Raw genomic sequence first — 23,516 nt, forward strand, 5'->3', positions numbered from 1 at the left:
ACAAAGTATGATGTGTTTATTTGAAATAAACATTGCATTTGTTTTTTGTGCTTTCATATTTTGTTTTGGCCTTTTAACTTTTAAAGATATTTAGTGCTGGAATTTTAAAAAGGCTTATGACAAATGAAAGAAAATTTTATGGCAAATAAATGTAACTCATGGTCCTGAACTTTCTTCCTCTTCCTTCTTACATGTCTCGATCAATACAAATTCTTCTTTTCTAGGGGCAACACCTCTCTAAGGTAAAACTACACAACATGTTATAACCCACCTATCAACTTACTTCACGATAATGAGAACACCTAATTCTATAAAAACAGACAATGACTCTGCCTATATTTCTAAGCAGTTCAAACAATTTTTACATTCATTCACTATTAAACAGATTACAGACATTCCTTATAATCCACAAACACAAGACATAATTAAACAAACACATTGCACGCTGTAACTGCAAGTAAAAAATTAAATAAGAGGAAATACACAGGAACACTTTTATCTTCCTTATCCAGAACAAACTTTACTAGATTCTAATGTAATATAGTCTTTAAGCCTATAACTATTATTAATATGACTTTATTTCTGTTTCCAATCTGTAAGATTCTTAAAACGAAAACAACATAAAAAAAGATACCATTTCTCGAATAAATTATTTGTTCATAAGAATATCAAAAATGTAAAATATTCACCTTCTTTTCAGGTCTGTCTTGAAAGTATAATCATCTTCTTTAACACACTGAACAGTGAGATTCAACAGTTGCTAAGCTGCATTTCTTTTTCAAGGACAAGGTCAAATATGTTTGGATGCGAGCAACATTTCATTTGTCAAGTTGTTCTGCATCACCTTTTCAATAATTTCACTTAGGAAAAAACATTTGAATGGTTACTCCTAATCCTTTGCCCCAAATAACACAAACCACAGCCAAATACCAGTCCCAAACAGATTTCTGAATGATTTTTTTCTTTTGGACTGAAATATTTCCTAAGAATGTTTTCATCATTATCGCTTTCCTTTTTATAACTATTGTTAATCTAGCCTTATTTGTTTTAAACTTTTTAAGCTTACCACAAAGAGATGTTTTGACAAAAACAAAAAACAAACAAAGAAGTTTTGAAACATTAAAGGACACCTCCTTTCCTTTGCCCATTTGATATCAAGACGGGTTAACTAATCAATGGAAATCTAAGAAACTAATCTTACAGGGAAAGGGTATGCTTCTATTTCTCCAGATAGATCCAACGAGCTCACATGACTTCCTCTTCAGAATATTCAATCTAAGGCGGCCCCCAGCATTCAGACTAGAGATGAAACAGCAAAAAACCCAGGAAGAAAGAATTCCAATACAAGCCATGGCGACATTAAAAATTTCCCAAAAAACGCCGCACTCGATGTCATCGACCTTATGATCTCCCTACTTGGGGACAGATAAAAACCCTTACTACTCAAACTGAAAATCTGATTTCTCAACAGGGAATGCCTCAGAATCCTGAAAATATTTTTCTTCGCTATGCTTGTTTTGCTTGCTTTTGCTTCCCCTGCTCAGGCTGACTTGATTGATCATACTTACTGGGCTTATATACCTAACCCCTTTTTTTATTGTAGGTTGTAAAATGGACAGATATAGGACCAGTCATATCCACTAATGAGTCAACACATATGCCCCCTCCTTGGAACTGGGAGGGGCCCTCTCATCCTGAAGGAAAAGAAAAACTATAATTATTATCTTTCTAGGTTATGAAATCCTTCCTTTGTGTATGGGCACAACAGAATTATGCATAAACATTAGCTGACAAACTTAGGCCTTCCCCTGCCTCCAAAAGAGGACTTTCTGATGCTTTTTGGATTACTTACTGCCCTTTCTTTGTCCATGAATCATGTTTATACTACTAAAACTTTAGGAAAAGAATTAAAGAAAAAACAAAGAACACTATGCAAAGGTTTACTAATAAGAAATTTAAATATATTCCTGTTCATTAAGACAAATGTCAGGCCAAACCAGGAAAATTAATGTTTATAGCTAATCATACAATTGTCAATTGGGGATCCCATAGTATGTAGTTATTGAACTGCTCAGATGATATTAACAATACTATGTATGATTATATTACCCAAGTAACATAGAAGGTTACTAATACTACAATGGAACATTACCATGACAGAGGACTTCTTGGCTAGCTTGATGATGGAATGGCCCCCACCTCGTCCTTGAATCATCCTTGATAAACAGATTGGGCCTAAACAATGGGACATCTGAAAACTTGCTGCAAACACCGAAGAACTTGGGACTTGGACCAGACATTTCACAGGGATCAATTATAGCTATAGCAATTATTTCTTTCACTATAATCAATCATATTTTTTTCTTTTTTCTATATATTTAGTTTTAATTTGTAAGTGCCTATCTTTAAGTCAATTAAATATAGCTCAGCCAATCAAAGTAAGTACCATCATACATACATACAAATAATAAAACATTGTCCCACAAACAGAAGGTCAAAGTATAGCCCGAAGATTCCACTTCTGCTCCCAGAGAGAGGCTTCCATGGAGATTGAGAACAGGGCTAACACTCAGGGAACCGAGTGGCTCAGATCCCCCCAAGGAAGTAAGCCCAGAGTGGAGTGGAGAGAATTTCCAATCTTGCCATTCCTGTGACAAAAACATAGCTGAAGAGTTGTGTATGCTACCATACAAAGTTTCAAAGTCCCAAAATGGCCTCAACACAGTTTGGTCATTCCTGAAGTTACCGGCTCCTGACCTGTCTCGAGTTTTAGATTATTAATAGTCCATTCTATACAGTTCATTCCACCTCCCACCCCTAGTAGTTTTTCAGAACATACTTCCCAGCATGTAGAGGTGCTGGTAAATGTTTTGCACTATTTCAGGTACTGTTTGTACTGGAGAATTTTTTTCCTCCTGTGTCCATGCAAACATTTTTTTTTTTTTTAGTTGGAGGCTAATTATTTTACAATATTGTAGTGGGTTTTGTCATACATTGACATGAATCAGCCATGGAGTTACATGTATTTCCCATCCTGATCCCCCCTCCCACCTCCCTCTCCACCCGATTCCTCTGGGTCTTCCCAGTGCACCAGGCCCGAGCACTTGTCTCATGCATCCAACCTGGCTGGTGATCTGTTTCACTATAGATAATATACATGCTGTTCTCTCGAAACATCCCACCCTCGCCTTCTCCCACAGAGTCCAAAAGTCTGTTCTGTACATCTGTGTCTCTTTTTCTGTTTTGCATATAGGGTTATCATTACCATCTTTCTAAATTCCATATATATGTGTTAGTATGCTGTAATGTTCTTTATCTTTCTGGCTTACTTCACTCTGTATAATGGGCTCCAGTTTCATCCATGTCATTAGAACTGATTCAAATGAATTCTTTTTAATGGCTGAGTAATAGTCCATGGTGTATATGTACCACAGCTTCTTTATCCATTCATTTGCTGATGGGCATCTAGGTTGCTTCCATGTTTGAAAGGGGACTGAAAGTCTAAGCAAAATAATTTGATCAGTAAAGGGTCTTTTGAAGTACTTTATAATAAGGATAGTTTAAGCAGAGTATCGGAGAAGGCAATGGCACCCCACTCCAGTACTCTTGCCTGGAAAATCCCATGGAAGGAGGAGCCTGGTAGGCTGTAGTCCATGGGGTCGCTAAGAGTCGGACACGACTGAGCGACTTCCCTTTCACTTTTCACTTTCGTGCATTGGAGAAGGAAATGGAAACCGACTCCACTGTTCTTGCCTGGAGAATCCCAGGGATGGGGGAGCCTGGTGGGCTTCCATCTACGGGGTCGCACAGAGTTGGACACGACTGAAGCGACTTAGCACCAGCAGCAGCAGCAAGCAGAGTATGTTCAGACTCAAGGTCTCTTTTGTGATCTAAACCTGGGATGAAGCAGCTTTGGAATCAGGCTGGCTTGGGAACAAATTCTTGCCCTATCACTTTTTGGAAGTGTGATCTTGGGCAAAATTCTTTAACTTCTCTGAGCCTCAAACTGCCTTGCACAGTGAGGTGGATCAATGAACTAAGGCATGTGAAGTTTACAGCACAATGCCTGCATCTGATAGGTAAGCAAGTCTCAATTTTGTAGCACAGGGCAGGCTCAAATGAGAGGAATGAGGTAAGAGGTTCTTCACTTATTTTCAGAAGGGTTTCCAAACATCTCCTTGGAGGTGTTGCACAGAACAGAAGAATGTTTGTAACGTTTGTGAAACTGAACAAGATACCTCTCTCTAATCTCAGTTTTCTCATCTGTAAAGTGGGAATTACAATTTCTTTTATGCAGGATCATTGGAAAAAAGACAAGATTGGCCATAGAATGCTATGCAGTGTTAAAGATCATTATTAGAGTTATTCTTCACTCACCCCCGTCAGTTCTTAATTTTTCCAAATGAAACAACAAACTACCTATCCCATCTTCTTATTTTTCTTATTTCAAGCCATTACTAAGATTTCTTTCATATTGTGGAAATTGATGCCAACAGTTATGATTCAGAAATGCTAACCCTAAAGAAGGTGAAGTATCGGAATTGGATAACAGAGAAAAAAAGTGTGGCAAATACACAGAATGGTAATTTCTACAAGAAAAATGATAATTTCTAAAATCATAAAACTCATTAGGAGATTAAGCCAGAATTTAAAACTTCTATACATAAAAAAACACAACCAACAGAATGAAAAAGTGGCTTATGGAATAATGGAATGCAAGTCATGATAAAAAGATTAATATCTAGAATATATAAAGAACTCCAATGAGAACACAAAAAACCTGACTAAAAAATGAGCAAAGAACTTAAATAGATATTTCTCCAAACAAGATATTCAAGTGGTTAACAAGCTATGAAAAGGTGCTCAGCATCACTAGTCATTGTAGAGATGCAAACCAGAACCACCAGGACGGTGCTGTGTGCTTAGTCACTCAGCCGTGTCTGATTGCGACCCCAAGGACTGTATTCCATCAGGCTCCCCTGTCCATGGGGATTCTCCAGGCAAGAATACTGAAGTGGGTTGCCATATCGTCCTGCAGGAGACCTTCCCAACTTAGCATCAAACCCAGGTCTCCTGCACTGCAGGCAGATTCTTTACCATCTGAGCCACTGGGAAGACCAAAACCACCATGAAATATCACTTTATACCCATTAGGTTGGGTACAGTCAAAAAGATAGGAATAACAAATGCTGGGAAAGATATAGAGAAACTGAAAATTTGGCACCCTGTTAGTAGGAATGTTAAATGGTGACCCCCTGTGGAAAATGGTATAACAGTCTCTAAAAAATTCTATTAGAAATAGAATTTCCATATGATTCTGCAATTTCACTTCTGGGTATATAAATAAAAGAATTGAAAGAAATGTACACCCATGTTCATAGCAGCAATATCCACAATAACTGAAAGGTAGAAGAAACCCAAGTGTCCATTAACAGATGTATGGACAATCAAAATTTACTGTAGATATATGTAGATACATATAATGGAATATATGTATATGATGGAATATATATATAATGGAATATCATTTAGTCTTAAAGGGAAAGAAATTCTGACACATGCTTCGATGTGAATGAACCTTGAGGGCATTATGCTAAGTGAAATAAGTAAGTCACAAAAAGATAAATATTCTATGATTCTACTCACACAGGGTATCTAGAGTAACCAAATTTGTAAAAGCAGAAAGTAGAGTGGTAGGTTCCAGCGGCTTAGAGGAAGAGAAAATGAGAATGGTTGTTCAATGGGTATAGAGTTTAATTGTGTAAGATAAAATTGTTCTGGGGATTACTTGCACAACAGTATGAATATACTTAACATTACTGAACTGTACACTTAAAATGGCTAAGGTAGTAAATTTTATGTTATGTGCATTTTGTTACAATTGAAAAAAGCTTGTTTGGCAAAAAGCAATAGGAAGAAGTATAAAAGAGAACAGAAGAGTGAGCAGGTGACAAGAGTACAGTAACATTATGTGAGCATCAGAAATGCATTTGACAACTACTTCCATAAAAGTTGTGCTTCAAATTAAATTGGCCTGTTTTTGAATGTTCTCATCTAAATAGATTGCTGGCAGGGTGAAAATACTATGTAATCAGGGATAAATGGGAAGTACATCTGGTTGGAAGCAAAAGGTCCACTAGGGCATGTCAGAGGCAGGTGCTGAATTGACCTCATTTAACAAACTCATTAATGACCTAGAAGAAAACGGAAATAGCCACTGCTAATGAAATTTGCAAAGATATGTTGGCAATGCCCTGGACTTGGCCATCACAGCGTAAGCATTGCTGGGATGGAGAGATTTTCCACTAGGTAATTAATTGGATTAAAGGAATGACTTCCTAGGATAAGAACACTTGCTCATTTTCAACTCTCATCTCCAGAGCAGAAAGCAGATTTTGTCATGTGATGCAGATCAGAAAACCACACTTGATAGAGGCCTATGAAAGAATAGTGCTTTCCAGAGCACAATTCTGCCTTTGTCCTTTATCTCTAGGTAGAAGACAATGGAATCTATTCCTTAAAAAGGTAGAAGAAAGGAGAAGGTAAAAGAAGCAGAGGAGATACAGTCTTTCTTCCACGGAGGAAGGTCTAGGCAAGAAGCCCATATGTGCTCAGTCACTCAGTCGTGTCCCCACTAAAACTTAATGTATACTCTCTGAAGCTTGGCACAAATTATGCCATCCTCTTCCCCTGCTTAAAACCTGTCTGTGGTCTCCCAGGGCACTCAGGAGGAATCCAGAATCTTTGACAAGGCCCCGAGGGATCAGCCCTGCCTCGCTATCCAGTCTCATCTTGCACAACTGCCCTTCTCTCCCACGTAATGCCCATCAGCTTCTCTGCCATCCCAGCAGAAATTCAGCACCACTATCTGCCTTGGCAGTTTCACCCCTTCCCACTCTGAGCCACTGTGCTTGGTTCAGGAGTGGACAGGGGACTCAAGCTGTGCCAATCTGATTCCATCCCATCACTTCCAGAGCAACAAACTCCGAGAAGCAGCTCTCCTGATGAGGTTGACTGCCTATAGGGCTTATCAGATGAAGATGTTGTTAGCATTTCAAGCAGGATTCTTCTTTATTATGCAGAACCCTCATTAGTCTTTAGTATTCGCACTTCTATATGCAAACTTTCAGTTATACTCCCTGAATCATTGTGATGACAACAACAGCAACAAAATGATACACCTGAACACTACCCAGGGTTGAGAACTGCAAGACATAGAACTTTTTGTGGTGAGATGGAAATCGAGGAAAGAAGCAATTTGCCTAAGGCATTCAAGTCTTCAGTTAATGTGTCACTTCCTCAGAGAACTTTTCATATCTCCCCCATCTGAAGTAGGTCTCTGCCATGACACTACTTATTGCGTATAGTACAGAACCAGTTTACAAATACATGCTTAGTTGTGTGGTTTTTTTGTTTCATATCTGTTTTCTCCCACTAGATTGGAAGTTCCATGTTGTTGCTGTTCAGTCTTTAAGTCCTGTCTGACTCTTTTTGACCCCACGTACTGCAGCATGCCATGATCCCCTGTCCTCCACTATCTCCCAGGATTTGCTCAAATTCATGTCTATTGAATCAGTGATGCTATCTAACCATCTCATCCTCTGCCACCACCTTCTCCTTTTGCCTTCAATCTTTCCCAGCATCAAGGTCTTTTCCAATGATTCTTCACATCAGGTGGTCAAAGTACTGGAGCTTAAAAAGGGGCTGTTTTGGTTTCAAATGACTGACATTCAATAAACATTTGTAGAGAAAAGAAGGGAGGGGGAAAGGAAGGTTGTTTGGAAACTAGTAACACTGTTCAGTTACTAACATCTCAATCCAACCCACAAAAGTCTGTTTAATCTAAGAACTTAAATGTCATCCCTACATTGCTTTTATGAGAGATGGGTTGATTGTAGGGCCCCAGGAGCCCACCTGCCTCTCTATAAAGCCAGTTTTGAGAATTCCCCTGGCTCCCAAGGAAACAGGTCCCACTTCAGAAGAGCAGGGCTTGGAAGATGGAGGGGGCTGGTATGAGTCTGATAGCAGTTCATTAACCCTTTCCTCTCCCCTCCCTCACTCCAGCATTGGCAGTACTCTCAGGGGCTCCAACAGCAGGGAGAAAATGTAGGCTTCAGAGAGGGAACATTTGCACTACTTCGGAAATCAGACACCTCTCTTCTAAAAGACTCCTTTTCTGGAAACATGCTGTTTTGTGGTCACCCGGCACCATGCCCCCCTCCCTAATACACCCTGCCCTTAGGAGGAGTTACCCTTTCTTTTGTGGGTTTGCCTTTTTGGGGTGGGAAATCCAGATGCCTGACTCCCAATCCAGAAGCCAATAGATCAAATCCTTCCTGCCATGGTTGTTGTATAGCTGATAGAGTCTCTCCAGGGCTTTAAACACTGAGTGAGCAATTTTTTTAAAAAGACTGGGGGACATTCCCTCAGTAATGTAACACTGATCATAGTGTTTCTACTGCTTGGTTAGTCCTGACTTCTATTTTCCTGGCCCTCAAGGGCTGCCTTGCCTCCTGCCCATTTCCAGGCCTAGTTCTCTATTTTCTCAATCCTTGGACTATCTCAAAATCATTCCAATAAAATCTCCTTTGTTTAAATTACCAGAGTCAAAGACTCTGTAGGCAATGCAAGATTCTAGATGAATTTCCTGAGTCCTGATCAAATTATTCATTGGAGTTTCACATTTGCATTCATGCGTTCCAAGTATAGCTAATGAAAGTCCATTATTCCCCACACTCTGGACCAAGTGTTAAGCGTGCAAAAACAAATAGGATTCGGGCCCAGGCCTAAAAGAACACATTCTGCTTGAAGAGGCAGTGAATTAGATCAGAAATTGAAACTGAAGTGGTGTAACCTGTTGCAAGAGTCCTTGGAAGATAACGATCCAAACTCCTTCACTCTCTCAGGTACGCATTCAATCTCTCTACCTCTCCCACTTCTAGGGCCTTCTGGGGTCTTTGGACAGCAGGGTCTAGTGAAGATGTGGGTAATGTGAGTTTCTGCTGACATGGAAATATCCATAAGAAGACACAGAATGCATGTACAGTGAAATAGAGCTGCTGAAGAAGAATGTCAACACTTTTAAAATGAATTTTTAATTTAATTTATTAAATTAAATTAAATTAATAATTTTTTAAATAAAAATAATGAGTACTTGGGGACTTCCCTGGTGTTCCACTGGTTAACACTCCATTCTCCCAATGCAGGGAACATGTGCTCGATCCCTTGTTGGGGAAATAAGATCCCACATGCTGCAAAGCATGGTCTGAAAAGAGAAATTAAAAATAAAATAAAATAAAAAATAACAAGTACTTATGGAGACTCATGTACGAAACACACAAGAGCAAGATAGCCTTGCTGGTGTCTAAAAAAATCTCAACTAAGAGATTCAGGAAAGAAATCACAATAAAGCGTGGTCATTGTTGAGATCCAAGTTAATGGCCTGGACGATCAAATTATAAGAAATATTTCAAAGCACAAAGGAAAAATGTGAAGAGATGAAAATCATGAAGGAGAACTTAAGAGCCGTGGAGAGCATATCCAGAAGGCCCAGTATGTGAAACATGGGTGTTTCAGGAGAAGCAAGAGAGTTATAACACAAGACTCTCTGAGTTCTGTTGGGACTATAGAGTCAAGACACATGAAGAAGCATCTTGGTAATATTCCAAACTTTGGGTGAAAAGAAAAGCATTCAAATAAAAAGAATGTAAGCTCAGACTTGTAGAGACAATGCGGGAAGGAGAAGGTGGGACAAATTGAGAGAATAGCATTGAAACATTACCATATGTAAAATTAAATAGCCAGTGGGAGTTTCCTGTATGGTGCAGGGGACTCAAATCATGTGCTCTATGACAGCCTAGAAGGGTGGGTTGGGGTGTGAGGTGGGAGGGACGTTCAAGAGGAAGGGGACATACTTATACCTATGGCTGATCCGTGCTGCTATATGGCAGGAACTAACACAATATTGTAAAGCAATTATCCTTCAATTAAAAATAAATTAAAAAAATAAAAGAACTCAAGGTCTGTAAGGGAAAATAATCAGAATGGCATCAGATTTCTTTACTGCCACCATAGACACTGAAAAACAGTAAAATAGCAGTCAGAGACACTGTGAGATTGCAATCTAGATTCTACTCCCAACCAAGATTATTCCCTTATTAGAATGAATGGAAAATGTATAGGAACACGCTGGAAATTGGAGAGTGTATAAGCACCTTAGGAAAAGAATCTAGGGAGGATATCCATAGGCAAAACAACAAAGTGGGATTCCTACTTAAGAAAAGTGGAACATAGACATAAATATAATAGCTAAAACTCCTAGAAGAAAACATAGGAGTAGATCTTCATGACTTTGGGTAAAGCAATGATTTCTAAGCAATGTCACTGAAATCACAAGCAACAGATGAAAATATTGGAAATATTGGACTCTTCGAAATTTAAAATGTTTGTGGTTAAAATGACACCATCAAGAAAATAAAAAGACAACCCATAAAAAGGAAGAAACTATCCACAATTCATGTATCTGGTAAATGACATGTATCCAGAATACAAAAAGAACACTTTTCAATTCATTATTTTCAAGGTAGATTTTATTTTGGGGAGCTCCAAAATCGCTGCAGATGGTGACTGCAGCCATGAAATTAAAAGATGCTTGCTCCATGGAACAAAAGCAATGACCAATCTAGACAGCATATTAAAAAGCAGAGACATTACTTTGCCAACAAAGGTCCATCTAGTAAAAGCTATGGTTTTTCCAGTAATCAGGTATGGATGTGAGAGTTGGACCATAAAGGAAGCTGAGCACCAAAGAACTGATGTTTTTGAACTGTGATTTTGGAGGAGACTCTTGAGAGTCCCTTGGACTGCAAGCAGATCCAACCAGTCCATCCTAAAGGAAATCAGTTCTGCATATTCATTGGAAAGACTGATGTTGAAGCTGAAACTCCAAAACTTTGGCCGCCTGATGCGAAGAACTGACTCATTTGAAAAGACCCTGATACTGGGAAAGATTGAAGGCAGGAGAAGGGGACCACAGAGGATTAGATGGTGGATTAGATGGCATCACTGACTCAATGGATATGAGTTTGAGCAAACTCCAGGAGTTGGTGAAGGACAGGGAAGCCTGGCGTGCTGCAGCCCCTGGGGTCACAAAGAGTTGGACAAGACTGAGAGACTGAACTGAACTGAACTGAGAACTGACAATAGAAAGGTCTTACCAGACCCACTCCCACATCATACATTTTAAGATGACAAGATTAGTCAGAAGGTTCTTAAGAAGGAGAAACAATTCCTCAAGCAGGATACATTGTTTTATATTATCATTGGTACAGAGTTTAAGGGAAAACATAGCCTTGAGACATTAGTTCTGGTCTTAAAGAAAAAGTGTTTTATGTGACTAAGACAAGGAATGTAGGAAAAAAATGTTTGTCCCTTTCTCCTCCTTGAGAGCCCAGGACACTTTTCTCCTTCTCAAGGGCCTGCACTACTTCCTCCTTGAGGACTCTGGACTCCTTATCAATCTACCTAAATTAACTCTCTCATTGGAGATTGAGGAAATGAATAATAAAATTATAGGTATATTTCAATCCTAAATCCACCAAACAAGAACTACTCATTTTTTTATTATGTCCCTGGAATATTTATGAAAACCAGCTATGCATTTGTCCACAAAGAATATATTACTTGGAAAAAATTAAGGGTTAAATTAATAGTCAATAAAAAAAAAGAAAGTTTTTCAGCCAATAAAAAGGAAATGAATAATTTAAAAGTAATCAAAAGAAAATCTTAACTTTTAGAAATTAGAAATACCTTCTTGAATAATATAGTATATATATGAAACATATTAGTCAGGTTTTTCTCTAGAGAAGCAGAATTGAAGACAGGGACTCAAATTCATGTGCATCATAATTATTTTGCTTTTAAAAGATTTGTTTTATTGAAGGATAATTGATTTACCATGTTGTGTGGATTTCTGCTTTACAGAAAAATGATTCAGTTATACATATATATGTATACATATGTATATTCTTTTAAAATTTCTTTTCCATTATGGTTTATCATAGGATATTGAATATAGTTCCCTGTGCTACATAGTAGGACCTTGTTGCTTATCCATTCTGTATATAATAGCCTGCATCCAAACTTCCAATCCATCCCACCTCCCTCCCTATTGGTAACCACAAGTTCGTTCTCTATATCTGTGAGTCTATTTGTGGGGAGAGAGCAAATGAGCCAAGATGCTGTGGTCATGCTCTCTCGCCCATTTTGTAAATAATGACTGTGTAACAGTTGAGATCACTTATGTCTGACACCTGAGCTTAAAAACTGAGAATTTTAGGGACTTTTCCCATGGTCCAGGAATTAAGACTGTGCTCCCATTGCAGGGGGGGGTGCAGCATGGGGGCAGGTTTGATACCTGGTCGGGGAACTAGATCCCACATGCTGCAACTAAGAGCTTGCGTGTTGCCACTAACAGCCGGCACAGCAAAATGAACAAATTACAGCGTGAGTGTGAGTGCATGCTCAGTCACGTCCGGCTCTTTGTGACTCCACGGGCTGTAGCCTGCCACGCTTCTCTGTCCATGGGATTTCTCAAGCAAGAATACCAGAGTCGGTTGCCATTTCCTCCTCCAGGGGATCTTTGTGACCCAGGGATCAAATTGGCATCTCCTGCTTTGGCAGGCAGATTTTTAATAAGTGAGCCACCTGGGAAACCCAAATAAATAAATAATAAATATTTTTTAAAAAGGGAAAATTTGAAAGCTACTAAAATTTAGACTCTGTATAATTTATATGTTAGCTTCACTCAATCACTTAGCAGTTACATTAGCACACTTATTTGGGGCATATTATGTGTAAACTCTCTGTGCCTCAGTTTCCTCAGCTGAAAGGAGATGATCACAGCACATTCTCCAGAGAGTGGTTGTAAGAACTGAGAAAGTTAAACATTCAAATGGTACTTGTTGTCATTACTTTCTATGTGGCTGGTTCTTTCCGCACATTTTGCATGAAACCACAGCTGTACAGAAAGTAAACAGAGGATCATTATTCTCCTCACTGGTTTTTCTTCCTCTTCTCCCCTCCTTTTCCTGTAGTGGAAGTGCTTGTTCTTCCTTGTTCTTGCTTGTTCTGTGGCAACTCTGGAGTCATGGCAACACTGAAATGAGAAGTAGACCAAGCATCGGGCAAGGCCAAGTGATAATATAAATGGACTTAGTGGATTAGAAATATGGACAGCACATAATAAAATGAGATTTATCTTGGGAGAAAAATAGTTTATCTAAGAAGAAACAGTTCGATGCATAGTCAACCCAGAAGGGGAAAACGGTGTATCTCAGAGAGGTAAAGATAATGAACAGAGGAAAGGGTACTGGCAGAAATACAGCCAGAGGGCCCCTGTTCTATACAGCATGACCCTAGGAAAAGGAGATGGGATGGCCTCTGATAAATATCTCCTCATCCTATGGACTGCTCGTTTTGTGCTTGATTTAAGATTTCCAACTCTAACAGAGGTCAGTGGCCAAGTGGTTGATGTCACTGTGCACCAAGAATATTTTTGTCAGTTGCATTAGTCATTATTTTGGCTGTTTGAATAACCGAATTAGAACAATCACAGACAGTCTGAACTGTAGCTGGGCAATGTGCCCTCATGACGAGCACAGATACCAAATCTAGTACCGAGAGAAGTCTCAGTCACACTGCATAGACACAGCCCTGGGTTCCAGAGCTATTGCCAGAAAACACAGTCCAGTCCAGAGCTGGTGCTGGGAGCTGAGGGATCGTGCTGCCATTGCATCTCTAAACTGAGTGCCATGGGAGCCTGCCTTTCCTCTGCTGTGGGTTAGGTCAGCTCAGGAGGCTTTGTGTCTGTAGACAAGAGCATTGGACTCCCTTAATTAAGAACTAAGGCATTAGTGTAAAACTGATCAATAAAGACACAATCTTACTTGAAATTCCTCCCCATCTTAATTGGTTTAAAACTAACATCAATGGAGAAAACAAAGAGAGCCAGGGTATAATTAGCCCCTGGGATGGTGCTGTGAGGCAGTAGACCCAACAGAGGCTGTGATACCTTTATCGCATCCCTCCAGGGGCAAAACCCCAGGATGAGGAAGACCTTCAGCCTGGGAGGCACCCAGAGCCAGAAGGGTGACTTCCTGCTGTCTGACCATGATGGAAAAGAATTCGCAAGAACTGGATTCACCCCCAAAACAGATCATTATGTTTCCTCAGTTTTCCCTTCAAACAATCTCAGGGACCTGTCCTTAGTTCTTCAACACCACTAATTGTCCCTTACTTCAGATACCCTCTATACTGGCTCCCAAACTGATCTCCCTGCCCCTCGGCATCGAGGCCTTCCACCCTTCAACACCTCCCCAACTTCATCTGTCCTTTGAACAATGAAATGCATGTAGCCTAGAAGATCTACTTAAAGCGCAAATGTGACTATGACAGTCTCTCATCCATCAATTTAAAAATACCCAGGTAATTTATTCAACAAAGTTTTAATGTGCATAGGTGGGTCCCAGGCACTGTACTAGGCACTGAGAATATGATGATAAAAAATAAAGAAGCCCCACCCTCATGAAGCTTGGAGTTTAATGGGGAAAAAAGACAGCCAAACAATTACACAAGAAGACATGGTTAAATTCTATGAAGAAGAGGGGGCTCTAGCAGAGGCTCAATCTAGCCTGGAAGGTCAGGAGACTTTCCTGAAGAAGCAACTTGTGAACAGAGATCTGAAAGATAAGTAGGAATCAACTAAGCCAATGCTTCTTGTAAACTCTGATTAGGTTAAGGAAATTAAATAGTGTGCCATGACCAATATCTTTTGAAATGAAATAATAGACTGGACAATAGCACAGTAGAAGAGAAAAGGATAGAAGGAAACAGAATAGAGTATAGATCAGAACATATGTCAGGTAGCAAAGGTTAATATTTCATGATATGTTTATAATGAGTTAACTATAAAATGTATTTCTTAGTGTGGGCCGTAAACTAGCCAGTGGCAGAAGTAAGGGGAATGGAAGCACACATCTTAGAAAGGGAACAGCTTCTGCAAGACTTAGGTGAGAGAAAGCAGGAGGTATTTAGCCTCATTTTTAATCTGTGAGGGAACCCACACATCATTCATTCAGCAAATGCTTATTTAATTCTCTTTCAAAGCAGCACACCCAATCAGAGTCACAAGGAGGAGCCAGGCAGCTTTCCTTGTCTAAATGAGTTTACATGCCATCAGGAGAGAGAGGTATGTAAATAAATATTAGACTAAGTTTGAAAAAAAGCTGCAGGAATAAATCAAATATAATGAGAAGAGAATATAAGGAAATTGCTTCTATCTAGGAAAGATCTCAGAGAGCTTTATGAAAAGAGAAGGCTTTTTCTTGAGGTCTGGAAGGACAGCTAGAGGTGAAAATTCAGGAGAGGAAGGGACACAGAGGTACAAACAGTCCAGGATAAAGAACAGTGGTGATAAAGGCATGGAATGCCTTTGGGGATTCCATATTTGGGGAATGGTAAATCAAGGCTGAGAGTGGAGAGAGGGTCATTGAAAGACTTCATAAGGACCAGAGTGGATCAGTATCTGTCTCAACCTCCAACTGTGATACCTCAGACAACTCTAGCCTTCTCTCCATTGGTTATCCCCTCTGTGAATTGGGAAATATAACTCTGGCCTCTGATACAATCAGCAGAGCTGGGGAAAATAAAATGCACTCGACCACATAAAATGTTTATAGCTCACTGGAGTCAAGGTGCCCAAAATCTGCAAAAATCTTAGTAGCCCCAAAGAAAGTCAGTTGTTTTAGAGTAATAGGATTAATGGGGCTTGGGGTTGGGGGGCATATTTTTCAGTCCTGCCAATCTTCTTATTGTTGAGCTGCCTCAATTTCCTTTTTAAGAAAATTTTTCCTTTCTAAGAATAAAAGCTAAAAGACCTGAGGGTCATTATAGAGTAAAACAAATATCAAAGCATGAGTATTTCTGTAATAATACTATGAACATACCTTCAAAGTCATAGGATCTATCCTCAGGTGGTCCTATCCATCAACAAAGGGTATTGTCAAAATCTGTTAATTTTTCTCTATATCTATGTATCCTGGATTCTTGATTCACTAAAATCTGTTAGATTGTAATCTCTGTTAGGTAAACAGAGATCTTGGTTACCTGACACATCTTTATCGCCTCACACAAGTAGACACCCATCATTGAATGAATGAATGAATGAATTCTCCTCCAGTGAATGAAGCCATTCTCCAACCAGCAAAATGTCACAGAATCACTTTAATCAGACCACTCCAATAAAGTAAGGGAAAGTGTCTGATGGACCCAAGCACTTTTTCTAGGGGAGGAAATATATTTTTTTTAATGTATATGTATCTCTGGGACTGTGTGGTGGTGCAGTGGTCAGGACTCTGCACTCCACTGCAGGGGGCACAGCTTCAATCTCTGGCTGGAGAACTAAGATCTCACATGACTCGCAGCATGGCAAAAAAAAAAGTATAAGTATTTCTAAAACACTGAATCTTATTTCCTGCAGACTGACTTCTTTCTGTCTCGTTCTCGTTTTTCTTAAGGGTCTGAACATAAATGCTGAGGCAGAAGGTATGCTGATCAGCAGCATCATTTGAGTCAAGACTCTATGTTACATGTGACAAAAATCTATTCAAACTGGTTCATATAATGGCAAAGCACAGGATCAGGTTTGTCTTCAGGTATGACCAAACCCATATATTCAAACAAGGCCAGCAGAGTTTATCTCTCTCCATCTCTTGGCTCTCCTTTCCTCTGTCTGCATTCTTGGCTGAACTCTCCTTTGTTTGTGACAAAGAGACCAGAAACTCTAGGCTTAATGGAAAGACAGAGCTGTTCTCTCCCCATGTGTGTGTGTGTTAAGCCGCTTCAGTTGTGCCCGACTTTTTGTGACCCTATGGACTATGGCCCGCCAGGCTCCTCTGTCTGTGGGATCTTCCAGGCAAGAATACTGGAGTGGGCTGCCATTCCCTCCTCCAGGGGATCTGTCCAACCCACGGACAGAACCTGCGGCCTGTGTCTCGCATCTCCTGCTTTGGCAGGGGGGTTCTTCACCACTAGTGCCACCTGCGTCCCAGGGTTGCCTCTCACTGGCTCAGCTTGGGTCGCATGACCATCCCTAAACCAATCATTGAGATTCTAATTGTGTGAGACCTGCCCTGGAGCAAGGGAAATGAGATCAGCTCTACTTGAACCACAGAGAATATAAGCAGGCAAAGTATAGGAGGAAGGGTAGGGTCCCAAAAGGAAATCAGGTGCCATTATCAGAAAGGGTAAATGATTGCTGAGAAGACCAGACTGGCAGCTGTCATCATCTCCATCTGTCCAGAAAGAGGTTGAAGAGGGCCATCAGATGGGCTGGCAAAGAGAAAGTGATTAAGCCTTTTGCCACTATTGATGCTATGCATGTGCTTAATGATAACAGATGAGATTCAGCACCAGTGAGCAGCTGCAGAAAAGAGCCAGTAGGGTTGGGAGTGGAAGCCAAGCGGCAATCCATCTCACAGCCTATGAGTTCCCCCAAGTCTGTTTTACTACATGAAATGCCCAAACTGACTCAGGCACTTTTCAAGTTGCAAAACTTGCACTCATGTTCAGCAGATATATTTAAAACTGTTTTACAACCAACAGTTAAACAGAAGGAAATTAAGGGAGAAAAATCAAGGATATAGCTTGATGCATAAAACTCAACCATACAATTAACAGAGTCCATATTAGTCACATGTCAGTTAGGCCTCAGTGGTTTGGTAGTTTTTCGTCAGCAGAAATAAGCCAATTCTGATAGGCAAAGATGGTTGATGTCAGTATAACTGAAAGACTTTAAACGTAGGGCCCCTATCATTAATTAATCAAGTAATTACTCTCTTAATGCCATATTTGGTAATTAGGTTTTTAGCATTTTTCCCCCTTTGGCTCTAGCTCTTTATCATACCAACATTCCTTTATCTAGAGTTTCCAGTGGAAGATGAGATGTGTTTTTAATAATAATAAAAATGCTTGTATTTGTAGATCACTTTGTGCTCTATAAAATCACTCACTAGAGTCTTCCAGCAGCCTTTGCAGATAAGCAGGACAAATATTATTCTCCCAAATAACTGCCAGAGTGTCTGGCTTGGACTCAGACTTGCAAAATGCCAACAGAATCCCATTCTCTTGCAGGTGGAGTAAGGCATCGTCTCATTCTGATGGCGGAGTCTTGGTTCCGGGGTGATGCACAGAACAGCATCACCCTTAGTACTTACAGTCCCCGAGGACACGAGTCAGCACCACACAACTCCAAAGGCATTGCATGTACCTGGGCTTGAGAGGAACCACAATTCTCTCGAGGGGGAGAAAAGCAATCAAATAGAAAACATGAATTCACAAGATAACATTTCACAAGATAATAAAAACGTGCTTTAATGATGCTCCCACTCATATTGTGGTTAGGAATCCTTCATGAAATGCATTATCCCATTAGTCCTCAATCTCTGTAGATCAGAAGTACTGTCATCTCTATGATGGTGAGAAATCTTATAGGAAACAGACAAGGTCCTGCATTGCTGAGAGACCTCATAGCTTTTAGATTAATCTTTCTCAGGGCTGATAATACAATCAATGTATTCAGGAAGTGACTCTTTATTTTAATAAGAAAAATATTGGCTCCTTGAATTAATAATATTCATTAGCTTTTTGCATGACTTTGAGGTCCATTCTTGGAACTACTATCCTGAAAAATGATAATTATAAAAAGCTACCTGAATTTACTCTCTAAAGCATTCATATATCCATTCATTTAGTCAATAAGCTTTCAAGGGCACGATGCCAAGTCCTACGGTGGTGCAGAGTATGTAAAGATGAAAAGTTATAGTCCCTTAATTCAGCAGCTAGCCATGCAAGTCAATCATTACAACAGTAACAACAAATAATGCCAGATGTTTCTGAGCACTTACCATAGTCCAGGCACTGTGCCAAGTGCCTTCTCTGTAGTTTGTAATCTTTCCCACAGCCAATGAGGTAGATATTATTAATAATACCATTTTACAGATGAGTAAACTGAGCCCTGAGAAGGGAAAAAGTAGAAGCAGTGACAGACTTTATTTTCTTGGGCTCCAAAATCACTGTGGATGGTGACTGCAGCCATGAAATTAAAAGATTCTTGCCACTTGGAAGAAAAGCTATGACAAACCTAGACAGGTATTAAAAAGAGACATCACTTTGCTGGCAAAGGTCTATCTAGTCAAAGCTATAGTTTTTCCAGTAGTCAGGTATGGATGTGAGAGTTGGTCCATTAAAAACACTGAGCATCAAAGAACTGATGCTTTTGAACTCTGGTGTTGGAGAAGACTCTTGAGAGTCCCTTGGACTGCAAGGAGATCCAACCAGTCCATCCTAAAGGAAATCAACCCTGAATATTCATTGGAAGGACTGATGCTAAAGCTATAGCTCCAATTCTTTGGCCACCTTTTGCAAAGAGCCACCTCACTGGAAAAGACTCCAATGCTGGGGAAAACTGAAGACAAAAGGAGAAGGAGGCAGCAGAGGATGAGATGGTAAGGTATCACGATATGACTTTGAGCAAACTCCAGTACATAGTGTAGGACAGAAGAGCCTCACATGCTCCAGTCCATGGGGTCACAAAGAGTCAGATATGACTTAGCAACTTAACAACAACAACAAACTGAGGCTCCCATTATTTTAGTGACTTTTCCAGTTAGATATGGAGCTGAGAGCCAAGCTCAGGCAGTCTGACCCCATAACACATTCTTTTAGCTCTGTAACTCATACTTCATATGCACTAGTCATAGCATATGGAGAAAGTTTGGTGGTTGCCCAAGGGAAGAGGCTGTACGATATCCATGAAGGAATTAGGTAAGCATCACAGGGGAGAGAGGATCTAGGCTGAGACCTAATGGACTTGTAATACTTGTTCAGGCTGAATAGCTTGCAAAGAGCATCCCAAGTAAGGGAATGCATGCAGCAAGCACAAAGCAGGGAGAGAAGCCTGGTGCATTCTATGATGGAGAGCTAGATCCCAGGAGCTTGGGCACTGAGCAAAGACTGGGGAGAATGGAAGGCAAGGCCAGTGAGGAAGGCAGGATCTGAATACCATGCCTTATTATGTAAGGTATCTATGAGCAGCAAGTGGCGATGGTGCTGGAGCGGCGAGCAGCCAAGAGGAGACACCCCATGTCCAAGGTAAGAGAAACCCCAGGAAGATGGTAGGTGCTAAGAGAGGAGATCAGAGGGCAGACAGACTGAAACCACAATCACAGAAAACTAACCAATCTAATCACATGGACCACAGCCTTGTCTAACTCAATGAAACTAAGCCATGCCATGTTGGGCCACCCAAGACAGACGGGTCATGGTGGACAGTTCTGACAAAATGTGGTTCACTGGAGAAAGGAATGACAAACCACTTCAGTATTCTTGCCTTGAGAACCCCATGAACAGTACGAAAAGGCAAAAAGATAGGACACTGAAAGATGAGCTGCCCAGGTCGGTAGGTGCCCAGTATTCTACTGCAGATCAGTGGAGAAATAACTCCAGAAAGAATTAAGGGATGGAGCCAAAGCAAAAATAACACGCAGTTGTGGATGCAACTGGCGACAGAAGCAAGGTCCAATGCTGTAAAGAGCAGTATTGCATAGGAACCTGGAATATTAGGTCCATGAATTGGAAGTGGTCAAACAGGAGATGGCAAGAGCGAACATTGACATTTTAGGAATCAGTGAACTAAAATGGACTGGAATGGGTGAATTTAACTCAAGTGACTACTATGGGCAAGAATCCCTTAGAAGAAATGGAATAGCCATCATAGTCAGCAAAACAGTCTGAAATGCAGTACTTGGATGCAATCTCAAAAAAGACAGAATGATCTCTGTTCGTTTCCAAGGCAAGCCATTCAATATCATGGTAATACAACTCTATGTCCTGACTAGAAATGCTGAAGAAGCTGAAGGTGAATGGTTCTATGAAGACCTACAAGATCTTTTAGAACTAACACCCAAAAAAGATGTCCTTTTCATTATAGGGGACTGGAATGCAAAAGCAGGAAGAAAACACCCAGAATAACAGGCAAATTAGGCCTTGGAGTAGAGAATGAAGCAGGGCAAAGGCTAATAGAGTTTTGCCAAGAGAACGCACTGGTCATAGCAAACACCCTCTTCCAACAACACAAGACAAGACTCTACACATGGACATCACCAGGTGGTCAATACCAAAATCAGATTGATTATATTCTTTGCAGCCAAAGATAGAGAAGCTCTATACAGTCAGCAAAAACAAGATTGGGAGCTGACTGTGGCTCAGATCATGAACTCCTTATTGCCAATTCCAGACTTAAATTGAAGAAAGTAGGGCAAACCACTAGACCATTCAGGTATGACCTAAATCAAATCCCTTATGCTTATACAGTGGAAGTGAGAAATAGATTTAAGGGACTAGATCTGATAGACAGAGTGCCTGATGAACTATGGATGGAGGTTCATGACATTATACAGAAGACAGGGATTAAGATCATCCCCAAGAAAAAGAAATGCAAAAAGGCAAAATGGCTGTCTGAGGAGGCCTTACAAATAGCTGTGAAAAGAAGGGAAGTGAAAAGCAAAAGAGAAAAGGAAAGATATACCCATTTGAATGCAGTTTTTGCAAAGAATAGCAAGGACAGATAATAAAGCCTTCCTCAAAACCAGATCTGAAAGAGACACGTGCACCCCAATGTTCATCGCAGCACTGTTTATAATAGCCAGGACATGGAAGCAACCTAGATGCCCATCAGCAGACGAATGGATAAGGAAGCTGTGGTACATATACACCATGGAATATTACTCAGCCATTAGAAAGAATTCATTTGAATCAGTTCTAATGAGATGGATGAAACTGGAGCCCATTATACAGAGTGAAGTAAGCCAGAAAGATAAAGAACATTACAGCATACTAATGCATATATATGGAATTTAGAAAGATGGTAATGATAACCCTATATGCAAAACAGAAAAAGAGACACAGATGTACAGAACAGACTTTTGGACTCTGTGGGAGAAGGCAAGGATGGGAAGTTTTGAGAGAACAGCATCAAAACATGTATATTATCAAGGGTGAAACAGATCTCCAGCCTAGGGTGGATGCATGAGACACGTGCTTGGGCCTGGTGCACTGGGAAGACCCAGAGGGATGGGGTGGGGAGGGAGGTGGGAGGGGGAATCGGGATGGGGAATACATGTAAATCCATGGCTGATTCATGTCAATGTATGGCAAAACCCACTACAATACTGTAAAGTAATTAGCCTCCAACTAATGAAAAGAAATGGGAAAAAAAAAAAAAAAGAAAGCCTTCCTCAGTGATCAGTGCAAAGAAATAGAGGAAAACAATAGAATGGGAAAGACTAGAGATCTCTTCAAGAAAATTAGACTTACAAAGGGAACATTTCATGCATAGATGAGCTCAATAAAGTACAGAAATGGTATGGATCTAACAGAAGCAGAAGACATTAAGAAGAGGTGGCAAGAATACACAGAAGAACTGTTCAAAAAAGATCTTCATGGCCCAAATAACCACAATGGTGTGATCATTCACCTAGAGCCAGACATCCTGGAATGTGAAGTTAAGTGGGACTTAGGAAGCATCACTACAAACAAAGCTAGCAGAGGTGATGGAATTCCAGTTGAGCTATTTCAAAGCCTAAAAGATGATGCTGTGAAAGTGCTGCACTCAATATGCCAGCATATTTGGAAAACTCAGCAGTGGCCACAGGAATGGAAAGGGTCAAATTTCATTCTAATTCCAAAGAAAGGCAACGCCAAAGAATGCTCAAACTACTGCACAATTGCACTCATCTCACACGCTAATAAAGTAATGCTCAAAATTCTCCAAGCCAGGCTACAGCAACATGTGAACCGTGAACTTCCAGATGTTCAAGCTGGTTTTAGAAAAGGCAGAGGAATCAAAGATCAGATTGCCAACATCTGCTGGATTATTGAAAAAGCAAGAGAATTCCAGAAAAACATCTCTTTCTGCTTTATTGACTATGGCAAAGCCTTTGACTGTGTGGATCACAATAAACTGTGGGAAATTCTGAAAGAGATGGGAATACTAGACCACCTGAACTGCCTCTTGAGAAATCTGTAGGCAGGTCAGGAAGCAACAGTTTGAACTGGACATGGAACAACAGACTGGTTCCAAATAGGAAAAGGAGTACGTCAAGGCTGTATATTGTCACCCTGCTTATTTAACGTATATGCAGAGTACATCATAGAAATGCTGGGCTGGATGAAGCACAAGGTGGAATCAAGACTGCCCGGGAGAAATATCAATAACCTCAGATACACAGATGAGACACCACCCTTATGGTAGAAAGCAAAGAGAAACTAAAGAGCCTCCTGATGAAAGTGAAAGAGGAGAGTGAAAATTTTGGCTTAAAATTCAACATTCAGAAAACTAAGATCATGGCATCCGGTCCCATCACTTCATGGGAAATAGATGGGGAAACAGTGGAAACAGT

The 23,516-nt window shown here is 40.2% G+C and overlaps 1 long non-coding RNA gene across 1 annotated transcript in view; it reads right to left on the reverse strand.

The window, feature by feature from the left end:
• The window catches only part of LOC136144027 (uncharacterized), a 123,260-nt gene that overhangs the window by 61,526 nt on the left and 38,218 nt on the right, over window positions 1–23,516 (reverse strand). The window lies entirely within an intron of this gene.

Source organism: Muntiacus reevesi, chromosome 1, assembly GCF_963930625.1.
Source record: "Muntiacus reevesi chromosome 1, mMunRee1.1, whole genome shotgun sequence".
NCBI lineage: Eukaryota > Metazoa > Chordata > Mammalia > Artiodactyla > Cervidae > Muntiacus > Muntiacus reevesi.